We start from the raw sequence: 13088 nt of genomic DNA on the forward strand, positions 1-13088 counted from the left end.
AAATCCCTCACAACTGATTGAGTGCTTAGGACGTTGTTATTAATGTGTTAATTTGTGGGGACATCACTCTCCTCAAAGGGGATGATGATGCATTTTTTGGTATTCAGCTTGAGGCCATGTTTCTGGCACCAGTCATCTGTCTGAGTGAGACCCTCTTGGAGGATGTCAACATCACTAGGGGGATTGATGACAGCACCCAGCTTGTAGTCGTCTGCAAACTTGGTTAGCCATAACCCAATGGTTTTGGCCTACACCTCAGAAAAGTATATCCCAAATAACAGAGGCCCCAAGACCAAACCATTTATGAAGGTTTTCTTAAACATAGCAGTCCTAGCTTGAATAAGCAATGAATCAGAAGCTGGAGTGATTCCTGAACATCACTCCTAGTTTATTTTGAATCTGTTATTTGGTTCACCCCTGCTATCTACAGCACAGTGTATTGATGAAGTGCCCAATGAAGGGGATTATTGTGTGTGTGTGTTTGTGTGTGTGTTTGTGTGTGTGTGTGTGTGTGTGTGTGTGTGTGTGTGTGTGTGTGTGTGTGTGTGTGTGTGTGTGTGTGTGTGTGTGTGAATGAAAACAACAAATGCTGGTTATCAGGCAGCAGGATGAGTTTGTATTACAAGGATGGGGTTTTTGATATGGAGAAGAGCAGCCTTATATTAAGGCATCACCGTGAAGTATCAAGAAGTTATGAGTTTCTGTGGACAGCTTTCATGGAAGGTTTGGAAGGACTATCCTGTGGAGTAATTGATTCACATGTAAGTTTTATGTGTAATCTTTGGCTGTGGTAGCTGATACTTTCTTAGTTCTTGTACTGCAGTCTTTTTCTGAATGTTTGCAGAGTAGTAGAGAACTTAGTAAGGAACTCTGGCATTATGCAAAGACATGCCTCATTAGAATAAAATGAAGCTCTTACTACCCTAATGTGATATGAATAAGATAGAAGTGGGCCATACCAGCATGACTAAAATTATTTAGGGTCCTCAGTAAAAGCTAAATGAAAAAAGATTTAAAGGAGTTTATTTTGTGTGAAAGGAGTTGGGTATATAATCGATTCTTTGTGTACCTCACAGGAATTGCTTATTTTCAAATGTATGCTTTTCGTTGAAAACGCAATTTTTGTTATTTCTTTATGTATACTACTAAATATGTATTTTTAGAATACTGTTCTTTCAGATGTGTTTGTTTAAATTGCCTGTCTGTGTGTGGCTTTTGCAAGCAGTATTGTATTAGACTGACTTATATGGTACCCAAAAATTCTTTTCACAACAGAAAGTGTGTGCACATTTACTGTGTCAGCAGAGGCTAAAGAGAGTGATGGAAAAAGATAATGTAGCATAGGTTGAACCTAAAGTAGAATTTGAAAAGGATCACCAAAAGAAAGTAGCTTTCAACAGAAAGTGTTATTTGTGCCTCAGACTGTTGTTTGGAGGATACTCCAGGGTCAGAAATGTTGATGAGAGACTGAGAAAGAAATAAGGGTATACATGAGACGTTGGGGGGTAAGCAGACAGTATTTGGGATCTGCAACTTATAAAGTTAAAGCTAGGAGCACAAGGAAAGACCTTTTATTTTTACTTTGCTGCGTGTTTTTATTACAGCCTTTTTGCATTTGATTTTACCGAGGAGATCTTACACTAGACACAATTGTTTAATTCACACAGTACATGCAGGTACAGGTCTGGAAGTTATATTGTGCTGTACTAATGAGGATGTTTTTTTTTTTTAATTTACATAAGTGCCAGGTCATTAGCCTGATCATTCATATCATTGTAGAGCTTATGAGTTCCTTGCTCCAGGTCATAGTGGACATATTTTAGACACAGCAGTGGAGAATCAAGCCTTACTTCTGAGTTAAATTTCTCCATTACTACCTCTTCCTTCTATGCTGACTCCTTACACCAAAGGAACATTTGGAAAAGATTAGGATAACTAGCAACACAGCCCAGAATTATTTTTAATATGTATAATGAATGTTAATTCACCCCATCTTTTAATCTATAGTATCAGACTGTATAATAGCTTGTCTGACTGTCATTTAAAAGAAAAAAAGGACAGACAGGCAGTTTACAAGCTGTGTATGTGAGCACCACCCCCACTATTTATTTATGCTAACTTTGAAATCATTGCATCTCACAAAAAAAAAAAAGAAATACTCTAAGGTGCTGCAATATCAGACTTGCGGTATATTTCTTCTGATTGCACTTAAACTTTTGCATTTCTGAAGATTGCACTCAGAGTCCTCAAACTTACAATGAGAATTGCAGGATACTGGAAAATGTACAGTTGTGTAAAATCTTACCATAACAGTAGATGTCCTTGTCTTCACTGCTGCAGCATTCTTAACGAGATGAGATTCCCTGCTGCAGAAGCCCGACATCTGGTCAGTCTTCCAAAGGCTTCTGAATTTAAAAGATATACTGAATGTCACCCTATGTGTGTAATGTAGGGCATAAAGGTGACGTTCAGGCTTACCAAATATTGCCCCAGAAGAAATACCAGTCCAAGAAACCCAAGAGGTAATGTGTACATCCAGGAAGGTAAAGAACTAGGGGGATAGAGGGAGCGAATACTGCAGCAGTAAAAACAAGGAAATCTACTGGTATGGTAAGATTTTATACAAGTGTACTATGTCCTTACATTCACTGCTGCAGTATTCCTAACTATATGGGAGAGTGCCAAAGCTCAAGAGGAAAGTGGGGAGGAGGAAGGGTGGTGGAAGAATACCCTACAAAACCATAAAGAACTGAACTAGAAAAACCAGCCCTAGCTCTAGAGATACCATCCAACTTGTAGTGCTTGGTAAAGGTGTACACAGAAGTCCAGATAGCTGCTTCAAGAATAGAATTAGTATCTAAGCCTTTGAAAAATGCACCAGAAGAAGCCACATATCTAGTAGAATGAGCCTTAATTGAAAAAGGAAGGCTCTTGTCATGAAAAGTGTAAAAAAAAGGAAATAGCCTTAGGAATCCAAGAATAAATAGTGTGCTTGGTACAAGCAGCCCCAAAGATCCATGATGAAAAGAAACAAATAACTGATCGGGTTTTCTGATAGCCTCGGTCATATCCATATAAACTCTTAAGTTGCCTATGCATGTCCGAAGTATGCAGCACCCTCTCATTGTCAGTTTGTGGAGAGGTGAAAAAAGTAGGCAGATTAATAGACTGATTAAAAGATAGCTCGTTAACCACCTTTGGCATAAAAGAAGGGTTAGTACGCAAGGACACTCTGTCCTCATGAAAAATCAGAAAAGGAGGACAAGCCATGACATTCTACAACTCCACCCATCTGGCAGAAATAAGGGCTAACAAGAAAACAGTCTTCCAGGAACAATGTTGCAAGGAAGCTGAAGCAGCAGGCTCAAAGAGAGCTTGAGTCAAGTTCTCCAAAACAACAAAATTAAGATCCCAGGGAGGAGGAACAGGCTTCCTGGGAGGTTTGATATTAAGGACACCTTTAAGAAATTGTCTCACCTCAAATCGGTCAGCTAAAGGAGGAGAAAAAGGCAGACAAGCAGAGATAGATGATAGGTGGGCCTTAATAGAAGACTAGACCAAACCAGCATTGAGCAACTTACACATATAATAGAGAACCAAAGGAGCATACACAGTAAGTGGGTCCAGGTTACAAGAGAGACCTCAAAAAGAAAACCTCTTCCATTTGAATAAGTAGGATTTCCTAGTCGTAGGTTTCCTGGCCTCCTGCAGGACATGCAGCACCTCCTCAGAAAAAAGGTGTCTACGAGGAATCAAAATCATATCACCCACAGTGTCAGGTGAAGTGTGAACAGATGGGGATGGATAACAAATCCCTTGTCATCTGTGATTAGAGCCACCCTGTGAGATAACTTGTGATGATTGCCCCTGGCTAGATGCAGAAGAGGGAACCATTGCTGTTGTGGCCAAAAGGGAGTTACCAACAATATTTTGGGAGCATCCTGTTGAATTTTGAACAGGACTTTCAGAATGAGAGGAAGGGGAGGGAATGCATAAAGATACATCCCCTTCCAAGAAATTGAGAGGGCATCCACCTTCCATACCAGAGGACCTGGGACTCTGGCACAAAACAGAGGAAGTTGTCTGTTCAGAGGGGAGGCAAAAAGATCCACTTGAGGTGTACCTCACTCGTGGATAATGTCCAGAAACACATTCCTGTGAAGCATCCGTTCATGGGACTGAGTTAAGTACCTGCTCAGAGTGTCTGCCTCAGTGTTCTGACTGGAACGAATGTAAACTGCATGAAGAGTCACTTGACAGCAAGATCCCATACCAGAAGAGCCAACTGGCAAAGAAGATAAAATCTTGTTCCTCCCTGTTTGTTGATATACCACAGCACTGTGGTATTGTCATTGAATACCTTGAGAGGCCATGGAGAAAGTGAGACTGAAAGGCCTGAAGAGCCAGCAGAAGAGCTCTCCTCTTTTTGACATCAATGTGCTCCTTCTGCTGCCAAGGCGACCACACCCCCTGTATCTTTAGGGAGCCAAAATCACCCCCCATACCATGTCTGAGGTGTCTGTGAACAATTCCTGAGAGGGAGGGGGATGAAGAGGGATCCCTGGATTCGGAGACACCTACTGAATCCACCAGAGAAGATCCTGTGTGAGGCAAGGAAGAAGAGGAACTACAAATTGTAGAGGATGAGCACGTCAAAGCCACACTGACTTCAAAAACCACTGAAATGTTCTTATATGAAGCTTGCCCAGAGGGAGCATCGGAGTGGTGGATGCCATGAAACCCAGAAATCTCAGAAACTCACTGGCAGTAATGGAAGCCAGAGGAAGAAGAGTGTGGAAGAAAGAAATGAGAGTTAATGCCTTTGATGGGGACATTGATGTAAGCATTGGCACCATATGAATCCTGCAACCCAGAAAAGCATTATCCTAAGGAGGAGTCTAAGAAGACTTTTTGAAATTTGTAGTAAACCCCAGGCTCTGAAGAAGGGATACGCAAAATTAAATTTTGCAAAAGGGTCTCTGGAGAGGATGCCTGAATCAACAGGTCATCCAAGTAAGGAAATATTTAGATTTTTGAAGTCTACAAAAGGCAGTCACAGGAGCAAGGCATTTGATGAACATCATTGCAGCAGTAGAAAGGCCAGAGGTAAAGCAGAGAACTGAAAATGCAAGGAAACAACAGAAAAATGCAAAAACTTCCTGAAAAGAGGACAGATTGGAATATGGTGATAAGCATCCTTGCGATCCACAGACACCACAAAGGGCTGAGGGAGCAAGAGAGGAAACGGAATCTGAAGGGACAACATCCGAAAAGACGGTACCTTTAGAAAAGTGTTTAGATAAAAGAGATCTAGAATAGGTCTCCAAGTGCCCCCTTTTCTGGGCACTGGAAACAGTCGGGAGAAGAACCCTTTCCCCGTTTGGGACAGAGGCACCTCTTGAATAGTACCCTGAGACAAGAGGTCTTGAAGAAACCTTGGTTAAAAGGGAAGATGTTCCTGAGGAGGCTGAGTAATGCCCATAAATGGAGGATGGGAGTTCCACACCATGAAGTACCCTTGATGAATGATTGACAGAACCCAAGAATCCTGAGTGATCTGAAGCCAAACTGGAAAGAAAGAAAGAGGAATGTGGCTGGAAAAGGATGGATAGTCACACAGCACCTGGTTTATCAAGAAAGGAAGGCTTCGGATTCCCCAAACAATTGAGTAGGCTTAGCAGGAGGAGTCAGTTTGCCACTCTTCTTTGTCTTTAGTAGAAGGACGTGATTGCCTACGAACAAAGGCAGGCTTAGCAGGGTAGTTTCTCTGAAATTTAGGCACTAGAGAAACAAAAACATGTTTAAGATGCCTTAAGGCCTTACCCTTATCCTGAATGAACCTAAACCAGCAGCAGCTTCCCCAAGCAAAAGTTTAGAATCCAGGGGAGCATCCATCAACTTAGCTGTGATATCATCAGGTAGAGGTTGAAGGCAAAGCCAAGAAATACCTCCTCATAACTGAACCAAAAACAGCAACCCTAAAAGAGGCATCTGCCAAATCATAACTACATTTAATAAAATGACGAATGATTTTAGAAAGGTAAGGTGTAGAAGTCAGTGGTGCGACCAGTACTACTGTATGGTACAGAAACCTGGGCAGTAAAGGCAGAACAGTTGAAGAAGCTAGAGGTGATGGAATTGAAGTGCCTGAGAAAGGTGGTAGGATGCACACTGTGGGGCAAACAAAGAAATGAGGACATAAGAGCAGAAGGCAAAGTAGTTCCGATTGCAGAAAAGATCAAAGAGAAGAGATTACGGTGGTTTGGGCACATGTAGAAAATCAGAAGATAATCTGGTGAGGAAGATTTGGGTCAGACAGGAAGAATTTAAGAGGAAGCGAGGACGTCCAGCAAAGAGGTGGATGGATTGTGTGAAAGAAGATCTGCGACAGTCAGGCATGAGTGTTGAAGAAGGCAGGAGTGTGGCACTGAACTGAGAGAGTTGACGACAGTTAACACGATACCTCGACCCCATGTAGGAAAAATGGGAAAAAGGGGGCTGATGACGATGATGAGTGACTTTAGAGGAAGTCCCTAGCAAGAAAAAGTTTTACCCTCAGAGCCTGGAAAATCAGAAATAAATTGACAGGCCTGAGAAAGAAGAGCCAACACATAACTAGACATATGCGTCTGATAATTAGTATCCCTAAAATCTAGGGTAGCAGAAGTGTAAACCTTTTTGTCAAGCTTGTCATAGTTCTGCTGTCCTTGTCAGAAGGCAATAACGTGGGCAAAGGAAGCATTTGAGATGGCTTATCAGAGGTTATGGACACTACCAAAGGGTTAGCAGCAGGGCATTTATATAAAAAAGAACAATCCTCAGGAACCCTATAAAACCTATCGGGCTTCTTGGAAGCAGGGGGGAGAGAACCAGCCATTTGAGAGGCATTGGAGAAAGCATCCAGTAAAGCAACCAAGACAGAAGAAATAGCCACAGGTTTAGGAGAGTCCAACTGCAACAACTCATAGTATCTTTTATGGATATCAGAGATTTGAGTACAATCCCACTTAAAAAAAACACCCATCATCTTAGAGAGTGTATCCCCAAAGGAAATTTCTGCAAAGGAACATCAGACTAATAGATTCCTCCTCCTCCTCTGACCCGTAGTCCAAAGGAGAAGGAATTTTAGTAGAGTAAGTTAGGGATTCATCAGCAGAATCCGACTCATCCTCAGAAGAATCCTGGTCTCTAGGCCTTTTAAGAGAAGTAGAGGACCAAGGAGAAGCAGGCACTGAAACCCTATGAGGTGGCTTTAAGTACAGTAATGCAGAAAATAACCCCCGAGTAGAAGCCTGCCACTAAATTTGTGGATTCCAAGAAGCAGAAGAAACATGTTTAATTTTGTGTTTCTTTTTTAAGGGAACGTCCTGAGAAGGCTCAGATCCAGCATAGCAGTCGAGATGAGCACCTTAGCAGGAACTTCTTCCCAGCTAGAAACAGAGGAACAACCCTAAACCCTTCAGAAGAAAATCAACTGTGGTTCCCTCTGCGCATCCGAGATGGACATCTGCAAAGCCTCTTCAGATGTGCTTCCAACTGAATCCTTGCAAGCCTCCAACATGGTCATGGCAGAGAAATCTGACAACACAGCCGGGTGATCCTCTGGGTTCATAACGACCTCAGGAGAAACACCTGGCAGAGGCTGGACAGTGGAAGATTCTGGTCGTACCATTTCACCTTCATCTTCCCTAACAGCTGACCCTTGGGGTGGGAGATTCCTTCCATAGTATCTTTAGCGTGTAGCCTAAGACGCAGGTCCTCAAAATACAAGGAAAAGGAAGAAAGTCTACTGCGAAGGGTTTTCAGAACAAATGCCTAACAAACAGAGCAAGATGTATGGTTGTGAGAAGTACCTAAGCAAAAAAGGCACTTATCATGGCGATCTGTTTGGGGAATCTGTCTCCCACACTGGCATTTACCCTTCGTGGATGACATTAATGTCAAGAAACACAAAAAATAAGAAAAAAACAAAATCCCCAATGGAGCACTTATCTTGCAGAAAGAGCAAACAGGCGTAGGAATTCCCTGGAGAATCAAAATGCTTTCAACTGGCAGAAAATGGATGCGGGTAGACAGACCAATGGTGTAAAAGGTACGTTCAGACTGACGGAAAAGAAGTTCTGTTTTTGGTAAGCCTGAACGTCACCTTTATGCCCTATTTTACACAGGGTGCGTACGGTGATGTTCGGAATGCATTTTAAATTCAGAAGTCTTTGGAAGACTGGCCAGACGTCTAGCTTCTGCAGCATAGGATTGCATGCAGTTAAGAGTACTGCAGCAGTGAATGTAAGGACATCTGCTTAATTTACATGCTTATCACTTTTGCAGGCCAGTGTGGGCTGCCCAGTTAAGTCACATTGCGGGATTGACCTACTTTTATTTATGTCTACTGGGCATGTCAGAGGAGTCATCCTTATGTTATCTTTCATTAGAAAGTACTTTACTTTGCTCCAGTATGCATTAAATAAAGACTGAGAGTATTACACCAGATGAGTTAGCTGATAAAAAAAGCTTCTTTTAGTTAAATAAGTACACATTTTATAACTAAAAGGAGATAAACTGAGTAAGTGGGATTAGGAACAAATGATGAATCATGTCACCAGGTGTGCTATCAAGAAACTAAAGACATTTGGATATCCTTTCATATATTAATAGTTTAACTGTAAAACCTGAGTGCTGGAAAGAAAAATGCTTGCATTGGCTGGGAATTCAAACCCAGGCATCCCAGATAGCATGAGAGAGAATAGCCCATTTTCAGATATAATTTAGAAAGAATACTTATTTTAGCTAAAGGGAGACAAGCTGGGATTAGAGAATAGATGCTGAATCATGCCACCATTATAAATACAAAAGTGTGCTAACAAGAAACTAAAGATATTTGGATATCCTTGGATATATTAAGAGTTTAATTGTAAAATTTGAATGCTGAGGAAAAAAAAAACATGCTTGCATTGGCCGGGAATCGAACCCGGGCCTCCCGCGTGGCAGGCGAGAATTCTACCACTGAACCACCAATGCAGAACCCATAGGGGTTTGCTGTTCTTGTTCTCTTTAGTTTGATGTGTGTCTCGCTGCAACCAAAGTATAGACTGAAAATGCAATTTGTTTTATACAAAGGAAAGTATAATTAGGCAAAGTTGTCTTAGGTGATATGTGATACTATTACAAATTACTACATTTGGTAAATTATGTTTGCATACACTTATTATTTAAGTGAAGCAATAAATTGCATGACGTGCAATAATAGAAGTTAAAACTAAGAGATGAACAACATGATAAAATTAATTTGGATGAAGCATAACTACTTCAGACTGAAAAAGTAAGCCGTGCAGTACATTATGGTTTAGAGTTTGTTCTGTGAACTGCATGTAGATTCAGTAATGATTTTAAAACGAGCAAGAATCTAAAGCAGACTGTGCATTTAATTTTCTTTAAAAGGCAGAGACACCGTGAGGAAAGTCTGTTTAAAGGCGGTGTTACTTTGCAAGCAGGATAGTGCCTGTTAGTTAAGCACAAGATTAATCTTTACAAGGAAACAGGAAAATTGTTGATGGATTCTGCTTTAAGGTTATTTTTTACACTGTGGTATCTAGCAGGCAGGAAGTTTTGCCTTTTATGGAATAAGGTACTGATAGTTTACAGGGGTGTAACTTGTGGCAAGGAACTGCCTCTCCCAAAACATACTATTGGATAACATTTGATCCTTCTCTGCAGCAAATGACAGAGCTCCTTTATTTGAAGTAGACTTGCTGTTGTTTTCATTAGTGTAGCTGGCAGCGTAGTGCAGTCGTCCATAAGAAACTCTGTAACCTGTTTAGTACTGACCATTTTCAAAGAAGGTTTTGCCTGCATAACTGACAGTTTGGGTGGCTGCTTTATTCCTTGTCTAGAAAGAACTGTATCTTCAGCGTGATAAGGCATAATTTTGTCGTAATGTTTTCAGTGAATTCTGTGGTCATAACTCTCAACCTCTTAGCATTTGAAATCTGGACAAAGCCTAAGATTGGGGGGGGGGGCAAAGGTCCAAAATAGGGTAAGAATTTTAATATTGCTCTTATAAAATGAGAAAGTTGCTAGAATAACACATTTAGTGTCATCATGCCTGTTTTGAAGGATATAAAGTCTGAAATTCAACTGTGTCATCATGCCTCTCAAGTGTACCTCATTACGTGGAATGCTTCTCATTTTTGGGATTAAAAAGTCCATGTGCCTGAAAGTTCCACATTGAAAGGGTCTGTCACGCATTAAGTGTTAGGAATTTTTTTAACTAATATTCATGGTAAATAGTACTGAATCACATTAATTCGTCATAAGAACTTTTTATAAGTATAAAGTAGCAAATTTTAAACATCATGTGACCTTTCTAGTTGAAGCTGTTAGAAGGTGTTCCACATTTTGCCCATTTGTTCTACATTGTGAGAAGCAGTGTTCCTCATTTAGCAAATGAAAGACTGAGAGGTATGTGTGTCATTATTTTGTTACTTCAGTCCTCAGTGATTTTCCAGAAAACCACAAATTTTATGAGAAATGAACCAAAATTGTGAGGCAAAAGTCTGTACATTCTAAGACAGTCTGGACAGCTGAGAGGTATGACTGGTATTCTCCTGTAAAGTATCCTTATGTTTGCTTCAGGGACAAAAGAGCAACAATCTTAATAATCATTTTTAATGTAATTATATGGTAGAACATTTAATCAAGGTGACAAACCTTATACACACACATTTAAGAATGATGTCGTAGCAGCAGTCTATGTATGGATTATTGCAAGCTATTTTATTTGTTCCTCTGAATATGTTTTGGAGGTGTTGCTCTTCTATTTTCATTTCACAGTGGTAATCTGACTGTAATTTAACTCTGATTATAAATTGTCATACCCTTGTAACACTTTCTGATTTTCTCATATAGATGGCAGCCTGCACTTATCAGAACTATGCTGTTGGTATATCATTTAAATGGAGACAGAATAGCATGTTTTTGAGAAATTATGTTAGATCTGGTAAGAGGTCTAGAGACGAGTGGCAAAGTCAGACGTCACAAATTGAGTTCTGTAATCTTGCAGTATAAAATAGTTTGTCACACAAACTGGATCCTACGCATTCCATTTCCTTTTATTGATTTATTTAATGAGTTTGAATAGAGTTTACAGTTTCTTTAGGCTGTTTTGAATATGTTGTCTTATGGCTGATTTTGTATTCTAATTTTAAAGTGACTTTTTAACATTTTAAAGTGTGAGAGACATTTTCTCTATTATGTCAATAGTATGGCCAGAGTTGTTTGAAGATATGTACATTAGTTATGTGCTTATGTAGCATATTCTTATTTAACTTTTGTAGGATTGGGTGTCCATTTGTTTTAGTAATGCCATTTTTTATTTGGCTGGTTGAGGTACTAGTATCTTTCACTTCATTTTTCGTAAATATAAGGTCATAAATCATATTGTAGGAATTTGACATAAATGGGTTATTTTATTTTAGAATATTTTGTATTATTTTTACTGCATGCAGTGTGTGTAGTGTCATATTTTCTTTTGCTTAACTGGAATCTAGTTTAACAATAGTGTTTCTGGTTGGCTAGGGAGTTGATAACTTGCACAGGATTTGGGAAAATTTGTTCAGGATGCACATAGGTTATGTATATAAATAAAAAGAACTTTGAATTCTGGCTCCAAGTAATTCATCAGTATTTGATTGCCTAATACAACTGGCCAAAATGTATCAGTTGTATATTTAAAATCTAGGAACTTGTTTCCCCAAGGTAGTAAGAAATCTTAACAGTAGCTGTCTGTTAGAAGTAGTATGTCAGGAATACTATAATAATGCCATTAACTCTTTCCTATATACCTCCCCTATGGTCTGATGTAATTTATTAGTAGAGTAACCCCATTGTTGAAATCTGTAAAATGAATCGTATGCCTCAGCCTGATAGGTCATTAAGTTGTTTCTTAAAACATGTTTAGGATGCCAGCTATCATGATGCAAAAAATTATTCTTAGAAAATGTTTCTCTGTGTAATCTGGTAGCTAATGAACTAATTTCCAAATCTGAAAAATAAGAATTAAAAAGTCACGCATACATAGTAAATTTAATTTCAAATGTTTTCATTCATAAAATTCCACAATTTAACCAAACTTTCAGAACCACCCAACAGTTAACAAGATATTTTCTCCAGTTACTCTTATTTGGTAGATAGATGTTACAGTCATAATTACAGATGTATTTAATCTCACAATATGCCATAGAAAGGTCGGCATATTGGTTCAAATGCTGCAGCCATGGCGGTGCCCTCAATAATAAGAAACACTCCTTGTTAAAATAAAAAATATCCATTGCAAGAGCTAGTTCAGTGAGTTGTATTAAAAAAAAAAAAAGAATACTAATCCAGTACCTCCCACCAGTATTGCAGGCCTTCCAACCCCGTTTTATGTGGTATCAAAGTATACAATGGATTTATATTAAAGCTGCACAAATACCTGGTGCAGTCAACATATATTTCAGAAATGATATTTTATCTCTCACTCACATATTTTAATTTTCTTTTTAACCACTTTTGCCTTCTTACTGTTTGGTCTGCCATTGTAATCATGTGCATCTGTGCTCCTTAGGGCAAGAGCTGATCAGTACGTAGACACAGTTCAGTTACCCATCAGGGGAGTTTTGCTGTAAGCTCTGCCCTGTGCATACATTTCCTTAGATACCTAGGTAGGTGTGCAGTGGATGGAGCATGGGTATGTAACTTGCTCATGCAGGTGACATAACCTTTCAGTGGTCATTCCTGCTTTGTAAGATAATTCATCACAGCAGTTCTCAGTCTCCATTTAAGATGAACTGATAGGATCTATGTTGGAAGGTATGCACCCCACTCCCATCTCCAGAAAGAGGCAAGTCATTTGGTTATCATCTCAATGAATTTTGACCAGGAAAGGAGACAGTTAACTGGTTAAAGTCAACATATTTGTCTTTCGTGAAGTATATTAAAAAGAAAAAAGGCAAAATGGAACAAAACAGTAGTAAAAAAAGTGAGAGAACCAAAACCAGTTGCTCTAGGAAAAGGGTTACAGAGAGAGGGAAAAACAAAATAATTTATATTTT

At 39.5% G+C, this 13088-nt stretch overlaps 1 protein-coding gene and 1 non-coding gene across 3 annotated transcripts in view; one reads left to right on the forward strand and one right to left on the reverse strand.

The window, feature by feature from the left end:
• VAC14 (VAC14 component of PIKFYVE complex) overlaps positions 1-13088 on the forward strand; it is a 3391123-nt gene that overhangs the window by 618002 nt on the left and 2760033 nt on the right. The gene's annotated exons all lie outside the window — the stretch shown is intronic.
• On the reverse strand, positions 8948-9018 carry TRNAG-GCC. The gene has a single exon. It is a non-coding gene; the product is annotated as a tRNA-Gly (tRNA).

The sequence above is a fragment of the Protopterus annectens genome, chromosome 8.part0 (assembly GCF_019279795.1).
Source record: "Protopterus annectens isolate FY-2018-M chromosome 8.part0, PAN1.0, whole genome shotgun sequence".
NCBI lineage: Eukaryota > Metazoa > Chordata > Ceratodontiformes > Protopteridae > Protopterus > Protopterus annectens.